This window comes from Phyllostomus discolor, chromosome 6 (genome assembly GCF_004126475.2).
Source record: "Phyllostomus discolor isolate MPI-MPIP mPhyDis1 chromosome 6, mPhyDis1.pri.v3, whole genome shotgun sequence".
Lineage (NCBI taxonomy): Eukaryota > Metazoa > Chordata > Mammalia > Chiroptera > Phyllostomidae > Phyllostomus > Phyllostomus discolor.
In genome coordinates, this window is record NC_040908.2 from 145,825,941 (window position 1) to 145,838,493 (window position 12,553).

A 12,553-nucleotide genomic window follows, 5' to 3' on the forward strand; every position below is an offset into this window, starting at 1 on the left:
TAAAACACTATAAAGGGGAAAAAAACCTCTTTCCTTTAGATATTTTAGAAAAACATCTAAAAAAAAGATCTTTTTCCCCCTGATGTTTAAAACACTATAAAGGCTGTCAGTTTCCCTCCTTCTCAGAGGTTTGACATAAAGAATGATAAGTAAAGAATCAGGTTTAAGCCACCAGGTGAAACAGGACTTCAGACAGCAGGAAGGGAAGCATTCCACTAGGATAGGTATAATTTAAAGAGACAGACAATAACAAGTGTCGACAAGGATGTGGAAAAATTGGAATCCATTGCTAGTGGGAATGTAAAATGGTGCAGCTGCTTTGGATAACAATTCGGCAGTCCCGCGAGAAATTAAACACAGAGTTACCATATGATCCAGCAAATCCACTTCTAGATGTACACCCAAGAAGTGAAAATATGCATCTACACAAAAATTTGTAAGCAAATGTTCATTACAACATTATTCCTAATAGTCAAAAAGTGGAAACAATACAAATATTCACCAAATGATGAATGGATAAATAAAATAAAATTTCACTGTGGTATATCTGTGCAATAGAATATTTTTCAGCCACACAAAGGAATGATGTGCTGATACATGCTACAACATGGATGAACCTTGAAAACATTATGCTAACTGGAAGAAGCCAGTCACAGAGGGCTATATATTGTTTGTTTCATTTATACAAAATGTCTAGAATAAGCAAATCCACAGAGACAGAAAGTAGATTGGTAATTCTGAGGGGCTGGCGGGAGGGAGAATGGAGAGTAGCTGCTAATTGGTATAAGGCTTATTTGGGGGATGATAAAAATATTCTAGAATTAAATAGTTGCCATGGTTTCACAACCTTGTGAAGATCCTAAAAACAATGAATTGCACATGTTAAAAGTATGTATCTAACCTTTTTTTAAACTTAAAATCTGCCAACATAAAGCTCATTCTGACTTTGAGATTAATAAATTCACCCATAACTAAAAGTGAACTTATCTGTTTCTATTATTTTCTTTTTTCTAATAACTTCTTTTAACAGTAGCACCTTTTTTATTATTCTCTATTAAAATGCATCTCAGCCCTGGCTGGCGTAGCTCAATGGATTGAACGCGGGCTGGGAACCAAAGTGTCCCAGGTTTGATTCCCAGCCAGGGTACATTCCTGGGTTGCAGGCCATGACCCCCAGCAACCACACATTGATGTTTCTCTCTCTCTTTCTCTCTCTCTCTCCCCCACTTCCTTCCCTCCCTAAAAATAAATAAATAAAATCTTAAAAAAAAAGCATCTCAGAAATTTTTATGGTTCTTCACATAAAGATCTCTTTTTTTTTCACTTAACCTCCCCTATGTTCTACCTACCATTTATGCTACTTGTTCCCTGTACTTTTCCCCATTCACCCCCTCCCTTTCCTGCTGATAACCCTCCATGTGATCTCCATTTCTATGATTCTGTTCCTGTTCTAGTTGTTTGCTTAGTTCATTTTTGTTTTTGTTTTAGGTTTGGTCGTTTATAACCGTGAGTTTGTTGTCATTTTACTGTTCATATTTTTTTCTTCTTTTTCTTAGATAAGGCCCTTTAACATTTCATATAATAAGGTCTGGGTGAGGATAACTCCTTTCTTTAACTTGACCTTCTCTGGGAAGCACTTGATCTGCCTTTCCATACTAAATGATAGCTTTGCTGGATAAAGTAATCTTGGATGTAGGTCCTTGACTTTCGTGACTTCGAATACTTCTTTCTAGCCCCTTCTTGCCTGCAAGATTTCTTTTGAGAAATCAGCTGACAGTCTTATGGGAACTCCTTTACCTATAGTAGGTAACTGTCTTCTTTTCTCTTGCTGCTTTTAAGATTCTCTCCTTATCGATGTAATGACAATGTGCCTTGGTGTGTGCTTCCTTGGATCCAACATCTTTGGGACTCTCTGAGCTTCCTGAACTTCCTAAAAGTCTATTTCCTTTGCCATCTTGGGGAAGTTCTCTTTCATTATATTTTCAACTAAGTTTTCAGTTTGTTGCCCTTTCTTTTCTCCTTCTGGCACCCCTATAATTCAGATGCTGGAATGTTTAAAGTTGTCCCAGAGGTTCCTAAGCCTCTCCTCATTTTTTTGAATTCTTATTTCTTCATTCTTTTCTGGCTGAATGCTTACTTCTTCCTTCTGGTCCAAACTGTTGCTTTGAGTCCTGGTTTCCTTCCTGTCACTGTTGGTTCCCTGTACATTTTCTTTTATTTAACTTTTCATAGCCTTCACTTTTTCCCTTATTTTGCAACCAGCTCTGTAAGCATCCTGATTATCAGTGTTTTGAACTATGCATCTGATAGGTTAGCTATCTCTTCATCACTTAGTTGTATTTTTTTTCTGGAACTTTGATCTGTTGTTTCATTTGGGCCATTTTTTTTTAATCTCAGCACACCTGTTCTGTACTAAGGGGCAGAGGCTTAGGTATTCATCAGGGCTGGGCAACCCAAGTCGCTGTGTTGTGACATTGTACATGGGGGAGGGGTCTGAGAGGGAACAATGCTGCTTGTTCAGCTGGCTTTCAGTCACTTCCCCCACTTTCTACAATCAAATTGGGCCTTTCTGGTGCTGGATCATGGGTGGGTTGGTTTGTGTACATTCTAGGACACTGTGGGTCTCTCCTGTGAGGCAGAAAGTTTCTCCTGCCACCTCAACCCTCACAGGTTTTTTCAGTCAGAGGCTTTGAGGCTTTATTTCCCCGCACTGGAGCCCTGCATTGCATGGTCTGTCTTGCTCCCTGGTTGTTCCTCCTGGTTTATCCGCACGCAAATGTGGTACAGCCTGGTCCTCCAGCCACCACCTTGCCACATGTCCTCTCCGACCGGCTGCCCATCTCTGCCCCTCCATCTCTGGTCAGGATGAATATTTCTTCTTTAACACCTTGGTTGTCAGAATTCTATACAGTTTGATTTTCTGCCAGTTCTGGTTGTTTTTTGTTTTTAAATTTCTCGATGCCCTTCTTTTGGTTGTGCAAGGAGGCACAGTGTATCTACCTATGCCTCCATCTTGGCCAGAAGTCCCACATAAAGTCTCTTGAGCCAGCTGTGTGGACCTGTCTTGCTCTGGTCTTTTCACTGGTGCACACAGGGACCTGCCTCCTCTTTGCCTGCTCAGACTGGCGGGCTGCGTTTCAGGTTGTCCCAGACAATCTAAGCCACTAAGAGTAGCACCTTTGATACTGTGTATTTATCAAGGCCTATTCTTCCAGATGGGATGGGAAAAGTTTTAAACACCTTTTTGTTTACTAAAAGGCAGTGATGTATTTTGCTTTATGTTGGTATGATTTTTTCTTTTCTAGTATTTCTAAAAAAGGAATGGCTTGAGTGCTTCCTCCAGGTTCCTACTTAGGTTGCCACACAAATCTGCTGCCTTTGCTCTGAATCCCCTGCTCTCCTTTTTCCCCAGAGGCCTCTTCCCCTACCTCATCTCCTTAAAACCACAGGGGCCTATTGCCTTGATGTGCCTGTAGTTTCCTCAAACAGCCCTCTTTGGTCTCTGTGCCTCTGCTCATCAGGTGCTCTCTGCATGGAAACTCCTGGAGGGAGGGTAGCAATGAGTATGAAGGGAGTTGCTGGCTGTATTTTGGGGGCAGTACTGAACAGACTTGCTAATGAATGAGACATGGGTTAGGAAGGAAGGAAAGAGTCAAGGAAGCCTATTAAGTTTTTGACTTTAGTAACTTTTCAGGTGGCACTGCCATTTTCCAAGTTTGGGAAGGCCAGAGTAGGGAAGGACCAAGTTGAACATGGTAAGTTTGAGCTGTCTATGAGACATCAACTGGAGATACCAAATATGGCTAAATTAGTCTGGAATTAGACAACACATATCTAGAAAACAGGAGAGATTTGTGCTAGAAGTATAAATCTGGGAGTTGTCAGCAACTTAAAACCATGGAAATAACGCCATCCCTTACAGTGTAAATGTTTCCAAGGAGTGCTCAGTAAGAGTTAGGTTATAATAGGTTGAACCATAATTTATTTAACCAATCCTTCCCCCACCTCTTTTATAAAAACATGTGTTTCCAATATTTTGTGTTACTCATGATTAATTTTTATATGCTCCACAAATATTTATAATACGATTTTTTCCAATAAAAAAAGGACTTTTCAAAGAAAGAGCCCTACTCAGAAGAGAGTTTGATTGTCAAAGTCAAGCTGGTAAAGTAACTCTGAACAGTGAGGAGAAAAGAGGAGGGAGCAGGGCTAAGTGCTGTGCGAGGAAGGGTCAGACAGATGAAGATCTCTGCTCAGCAATGTAGAGAAAGCAGAAATATCCAACAGAGAATTTATCGAGTCTGCTGAGTATTTTTCAATTTAAAAAATTCTCTTCCATCTCCCCTACATAATCTTTAGTAAATTCAATATTGCACATGACTTCTATACAGTGAATTAAATGTTAATTCCCGATTCAAGCTGACTAGTAACCAGGGAAATTGCACAACCAGTAACTGGGCTACATTTTTGTTTTTGTTTTTAATTTTATTTATTTATTATTAGAGAGAGAGAGAGGGAGGGAGAAAGAGAGGGAGAAAACATCATTGTGTGGTTGCCTCCTGAACACCCCCTACCAGGGACTTAGTCCACAACCCAGGCATGTGCCCTGACCGGGAATTGAACCAGCAACCCTTCGGTTTGCAGGCCAGTGGCACTCAATCCACTGAGCCACACAAGCCAGGGCATGTTTTTGTTTCTAATATGAATACAATAAACATCATTGGAGCTATATCTTTGCATATGTTCAGGATTACTTCCTCGGCATAAATTTTTAGACACTGGATTTTAAAAAACAGACCATTTTAAAAAGCTTTTTACACATATTGCCAAACTGCCCTCCAGAAAAATTGAACTAATTATCACCAGCAGAGTATTACAGTGTTCATTTTCTCACATGTATACTTTAATCTTTATCAAACGAATGGGGGAAAATGGTAGCTCACTTTTAACACGGCTTTATCACCACCACTAAATTTTTATCACCACCTCCATCACCCTGAACCATCTCCTTGTTTCTAATCTTTCTCCACATCAGTTCATTCTGTGTGCCACTGCCAGATTAATCTCCGTATTGTAGGGTTCCTATGCCACTGTCCCCCTGTTCAAAAATTTTCAATGACTCCCCACTTTCTACTGAATTAAGCACAAACTCGTTAGTCTGTCATTTAAGACAGCCTGCAATATGGCCTCATCGCATATTTCCAATCTTATTTTAGCCTCCACTTGCCTGCATCTACCCTACAATCCAGTCAAAATCCTGTCATGGTTTGGAACACAATCTATTATTTCTCACCTCCATATTGTGATAGTAGTGCAGTGACGAAAATTCATGTCATGAGTGCTTTAAGTGTCCCATCCCCTGCCTCTAGCAGACATTGCTAATTGATCATAACAGTCTTTCCCACTGAGCTGGGATATATCTCAACACAGTGCTACTGACAGCCACCACCCATGAGCTGGAATTGGAACCTGAAGGGAAACTAATTTGCCATCCCTATAATAGCCCTTTCATCTAGTTGGCCTTCACCCCAGCTCCTCTTCTTGAATGTGTTCCCATAAATTCAAGTTCACTTCAAATGTTGCCTCTTCTAGAAAGCCTTTCCTGGTTCTACTCTCCACCTCCAATTCTCTAAGCACATTCCATGGCTCTTATTCTTCTTAGCTTATTTTGCCTTGTTGTGTCACTTATGTGCTATCTTCTGTCATTTTTTAAAATTTTATTTATTGACCTGAGAGAAAGAAAGAAACACCAATTTACCATTCCACTTATTTATGCATTCATTGGCTGCTTCTTGTAGCCCTGACTGGAGATTGAACCCACAACTTTGGCGAATTGGGAAGATGGTCTAATCAACTGAGCTACCAGCCAAGGCCTCTTCTGTGCTTTTTGAACCATATGTGTCTCAGGACAATAAGAGTAGTAAAGACTTCAGATTCTGGAGCTAGAAGGCCTGAGTTTAAATCCTGGATCTGTCCCAACTGTCTGTGAGCACCTAAGCTCACCTCTTTGAGTTGTAGTGCCCTCAGCTGTAAAATGGACATGCTAATGGAAACTACCATGAAAGTTATGAGGATGCAATGAGAAAATGTAAGTACTTAGCTAAGTACACACCCTTATTAAGGCTTTAGAAATGCTTTATATTTCTCAAAAACGTAAACATAGCATTACTGTATGATTTGGCAATTCTACTCCTAGGTGTAAACCCAAGAAAATTGGAAACACGTGTTCACACAAAAACTTGTACATGATTGTTCAAAGCAGCATTATTTGTAATAGTTAAAACATGGAAGGATCCCAAATGTCTACCAGCTGAGGAATAAACAAAATGTGGTACATCCACACAACAGAATATTATTCAGCCATAAAGAGGAATGAAGTACTGATACACGCTGTGGTATGGATAGAACTTGCCAACATCATGCTAAGTGAAGGAAGCCAGTCACAGAGAAACATGTGTTGTATGGCTCCGTTTACTAAAAATATCCAGAATAGGCAAATCCACAATGACAGAAATAAATTAGTGGTTGCCAGGGATGAGGAGGAGGGGGGATGAAAAATGATTGATTAAGGAGTATGAGGTGTGTTTTTGGAATGATGAAAATGTTCTGGAATTAGATTGTGGTGATGATTAGGCAATATGGTAAATATACTAAATCCCACTGTATCGTACACTTAGAATGGTTAAAAATTATAAATTTTGTTATGTACATTTTGTCTCAATTTTTAAATGTTACTTTTTTTAGATTTTATTTATTTACTTTTAGAGAAAGAGGAAGGGAGGGAGAAAGAGAAGCAGAGAAACATCAACGTGCGAGCACTGGGGACCTGGCCCAAAACCCAGGCATACGCCCTGACTGGGAATCGATCCAGCAACCTCTCAGTTCGCAGGCCAGCACTCAATCCACTGAGCCACACCAGCCAGGGTTAAAATGTTACTTATAGGCCCTGGCTGGCGTAGCCCAGTGGATTGAGTGCGGGCTGTGAACCAAAGTGTCACAGGTTCGATTCCCAGTCAGGGCACATGCCTGGGTTGCAGGCCACGGCCCTCAGCAACCGCACATTGATGTTTCTCTCTCTCTCTTTCTCCCTCCCTTCCCTCTCTAAAAAAATTAATAAATAAATAAAATCTTTTTAAAAAATGTTACTTATATTACTATTCATCTTTGTATCTCCTAAAGAGCTTAAAGAGCTATCATTAAAAAGTGTTGGTTTTTTTAAGGAAAAAACATTTAATATGGCCTTAAATATAAAGGTGAAATGATTCAAGTAACATCTATAAGTTACAGTGATTACAATTTACATGCAGAAGAAACCATAGATAAATGATAATTTGTTGTTCCATAGAAATTCCAAGAATAGACTAAGCTCAACTAAAACAAACAGTTTCAACCACCTTGGGATTACACTTGGCAAAAATACTAATAGAACACTCAAAAAAGAAGAACTATAAACAACCATTTAGTAAGTAAAAAAGAAAACTAATTAAAACAAGAAGGTATTTTTAAATTATTTTTTTAATGTTAATATCCACTGTTGACAAGGAGGAACTATGGTCTTGCTTGTCATTTTCCATTTATCTTGATGGGCATATACATTTATAACCCTTTCTGGAGGTTAGTTTGACAGCATGTATAATACACACATGTATTTATGCCTAGAAAAAAGCCTGGAATCATGCACTCCAAGTGGAAGTATACTAGGGAGTGGAATTAGGCATTTTTTTCTTCCTGGTCCTGATCCCTTACATTTTTCTACAATAAATATAAGGATTGCTTTTGTAATACAAAATAAGAAAAGTATTTCTTAATTTTTGGAAAAGTCAGGAGGGTAAGAGGAACCAGTTCACTTTGTTGAAGTTAACATGTTAATTTTAAAAAAACTTTTATGAATAAACTAGAACTTTATTGAGCTTTTTAGTGGCATATGTAGAAAATGATAAATAGGTAAGATATAGAAATCACCGAGGAGACGTTACATGTGCAATTAGAGAATGACTCAGGGTCATCATCCTGAGATTGACTCATGAGATACTGTCTTTACAAACCGGCAATCACGGGTGCAACAGTTAGGTAAATAACAGTGGATTAGGCAACAATCTGTGATATTTAAGAACAGAATCGCCACACTTTTTAAAGCAAATTGCTAAAATGTCTTTTAAAATGGTCATTTCAGTAGTGAATAGAGAACGCCTTTTGTACCACCCCTTCTGATTCTATGTGCAACTAACAAAAATGAACCTCATTTTACTTTTCAGCTCTTTGATTATTCATGAAACTGAACATTTCCTAAGGTTTATTTGTTGTCTATGTGTACTTCCTCTGTGTGAGCTGTTTATTCATGTGTTAGATCTGTTTTTTTACATAGTCTTTTTCTTGTTGATTTCTTGTTACAGTATTTTTTAATTTAAATTTCATTTTTACAATTACAGTCTGCATTCAATATTATTTTGTAATAGTTTCAGGTGTACCATAGTGGTTAGACAAGTATATACTTTGTAAAGTGTTCTCCCTCAAAATTTCCATTACCCACCTGGCACCATACATAGTTATTACAGTATTATTGAGTATATTCCCTATGATGTACTTTACATCCCCATAACTGTTTTGCAACTACCAATTTGTATTTCTTATTCCCTTCACCTTTTTCACCCAGCCCCCAAACCCCCACCCCACCAGCAACGTCAGTCTGTTCTCTGTATCTATGAGTCTGTTTCCATTTTTTTGTTACAGTATTTTAAAAGATAAAGATCTCAAGTCCTTATCTGTCATTTTTGGTTCAACTATTTTCCCCAGTTCATCATGCACCTTTTAATTGTAATCCTATCTTAGAGTTTCTAAAAATGTTTAATTTTTATGGGGTCAAATGTATCAATCTTTTAATCATTTTTAAAAGATTTTATTTATTTGTTTTTAGAAAGGAGAAGGGAAGGAGAAAGAAAGGAAGAGAAACATTAATGTGTGGTTGCCTCTCCCGCACCCTCTCACCGGGGACCTGGCCCACAACCCAGGCACATGCCTTGACTGGGAATCAAACTGGCGACCCTTTGGTTCACAGGCAGGTGTTCAATCCACTGAGCCACACCAGCCAGGGATCCTTATCATTTTTTTTTAATTTATGTTATTAGAGATCCCTTTGCCATTCTAGGAAAATATACTATCCACCTGTATTCTCTCCTAATTCTTTTATGGGATCATTTCTCATTTTATTCTTTTTTTTTTTAAGATTTTATGTATTTATTTTTTAGAGAGAGGGGAAGGGAAGGATAAAGACAGGGAGAGAAATACTCATCGCAGTTGCCTCTCATACATGCCCCAATGGGGACCAGGCCTGCAAACCAGGCATGCGCCCTGACAGGGAATCCTGGCACCCTTTCGCTGTGTGGGACCGTGGTCAACCAATTGAGCCACGCCGGTCAGGGCTTTCACTTTATTTTTAAAGCTATCTGGAGTTTATTTTGGAGTACGAAGTGAAAGAGGAAACTAACTCAAAGTCATCACTTAATACAAAATTTCCTGTGACATAAGTATTTAAACAATTCAGAGTTCATTTAAAAAAGGTTTGGGCTGTGTGAAAACTTATTTTAACAGGTTCCTTTTGGTAAAGGTGTCTTTTTTCTAACTAATTTCTATGTTATTTGCGTGTTTTACAAAAGATATGTATTGCCCTTTATTGTATGAGAGGTTGATGGCACATGTCAGAGCCAGATCTTGAACTTCACCTTTTCATGACTAGAGGAGAACAAAAGAAACTCTTCATAATTCATTTAGCGTGAATCATAAGTGTACTTACCGAATGACTAAGTAGAATTTTAATGCCAATGAGGTTAAGTGGAAATCCTATTCAGTAGAAACCAGAAATCCTGGTTTTAAATGTTCCCCCGATTCACTTACTAAATACCCTTAGATAAATTTCTTAAAAGTCTACACCTATTTGTCAATGCATTAAACAAAGATCTTAGTTGTAAAAAATAGGGCTTATGAGATAACACATTAAAGTATTAAAAGCATCCTGAACTCAACATTTTAATGGGGAGTGTCAGAAATTCTAGTCACCAGCAACTCAGGATAGCTAAATTATTTCCACAGCTACAAGTCTCCGCTCCAAGGCTGGGTTCCTATTTCAGTGTGCGTGAGTTCCCAATGGACAGCTGAAGGTAGACCATTTTGGGCATAATCAATTGTCATATCAATGCTAGTGAGACTAAAATAATGTGCTTTAAGAAACCTAACCTTCTTTCCACTTTCTGCTATTTCTGAACAAGCTATTTCTTTTTTAACATATTCCAGCTTTTGGGATGTTAACTGCATATGTTTACTCAAATGTTCACCAAAAAGATGCATGCTCCATAAATTTATGGTTATAACACTGATGCATATATATACACATACAATAACATTGATGTGGGTAATCATGTGCTTGCTCACAAGCATATCCTCCGTTCTACCTTTAGCACTTTGATGAAAAGGACTAAAAGAATCAGGTAATGAGCAAATCTGGTAAGATCACTGAGGATTCAAGACTTCTGATTCCACAACTGATGAAGAGCTATCTGCCTAATGTTATCTAGGCCCTCAGAAAAATTGATGAGAAAGAGGATTTATTTACTTATTCAACAAATATTAATTGAGCACGTGCCGAGTGCTGCGCTGCTAAGCACTGAGGAAAATTATTAGGTAGAACTGAATGAATTCACTGATATTTAAGTATTTTTGACTTATAAAAATGGCAATTTCATATAGTCCAACCTAAGAAAATTGCAGAAGTTCCTTAAAGATAGAAAGAAAATTAAAGAGCGGAAAATCATGAGAAAAACAAAAATTCCTAAATAACAGCTTAGAAGAAACAATAAGGATTAAAAGTAAAAAGAAAAGGAAAGAACTGAAAAATGGGGAAAAGAGAACATGTAAATAAAAATTGAACAACAAAAACATATGATCATAAAACTAATAAATTATTAATAATTAATTTAATCCATCCAGTATTTATTGAATGTCCAAGACTATACAGATAATTTTGTGGTAGGTACACAATATATGCCTCAAAAGAAAAAAATTATTTTCCTTAAAGATGAAAGACAGATCAATGTGTCTTATAATTTAAATTCTAAATTCTGAGAATAAAAAAGAAAATATTTAAAATATTTAAAGCAATAGGTAGCTAAAAGAGGAAAAATGACCACAAAAATGCATATATATAAATTCAATTTAAATCCAAGAAGATAACAAAATTAGAATGAAATAGAATCCTGGCAACAGAAAAAAGATTCTGACACAAAAATGAAAAGTATACATCAAGTTATCAGAGACTAATAGCAGTAAATCTAACAATGCTTTAATATATCTTTTGCCACATAAAAAATGTTAATTAGTTCCCATTTTGAATAATTGTTAGTGAACAAATTATAAAATACATAATTTGTGTATACAGACATATTCTAAAATTTATATTTTCATATGACTAATTCCCTTTTAAATAACATAAATTATATAAAAGCAAATAATCCAAGACTATGCAGACAGGGAAGCATAATTAGAAACTTACTTAAGTAAAGATCTCTTTACACTTCCATTGTTAAGGATGATCAAAGAACCGTAGAATTTTTTCATAAGGAGGAATCTCAGAGTTCATTCAGACCAAACCTTCAACACCTCAGAAGAGGCAAACAGAGTTCAGAGAAGAAAGTGTTCAAAATCATGTAGCTGGAGAGATGCAGACACAGAGCATATTCATGTAAGGGGATTTATTTAAACTCCCCTTCTGCACATTGAGGATAGAAAGTATGATTTTTGCCCTGGCTGGCATAGCTCAGTGGATTGAGCGCGGGTTGGGAACCAAAGTGTCCCAGGTTCGATTCCCAGCCAGGGTACATTCCTGGGTTGCAGGCCATAACCCCCAGCAACCGCACATTGATCTCTCTCTCTCTCTCTCTCTCTCTCTGTCTCTCTGTCTCTCTCTCTCTCTCTGTCTCTCTCTCTCTCTCCCTCCCTTCCCTCCCTAAAAATAAATAAATAAAATCTTTAAAAAAAAAAGAAAGTATGATTTTGCAATTGATGCCAAATAAACTCATATATGAAAGAACATTTGTGTTTCCCTAGAACATTATGATTACCTGAACATGAGTTTCCAAAATAGAGGCAAAAAAATGTGTGGCAATCAGAAAGCAAGATTATGATGATAAAATGAGTCAGAGAACTAATTACACTTGTAAAAATGCCAAGGCCTGAGCAAAGAGTGAGAGTCCTGTGACCAACTGTGACACAAGTCTCTGTCACCAGCCCCTATGGGCAGCTCAGAACCACAGCGATTCAAATCCTTATGTGCTCGTTAAGGACTTTAAGGATTACTTATTTTCTTAAGACTTTCTATTTATTTATTTTTAGAGAGAGGGAGAGAAACATCAATGCGTGGTTGCCTCTCATGCACCCCCTACTGGGGACCTGGCCCGCAACTCAGGCATGTGCCCTGAGAATTGAACTGGCGACCCTTTGGTTCACAGGCCAGAGTTCAATCCACTGAGCTACACCAGCCAGGGTAGATTGCATTTTTAAAAAT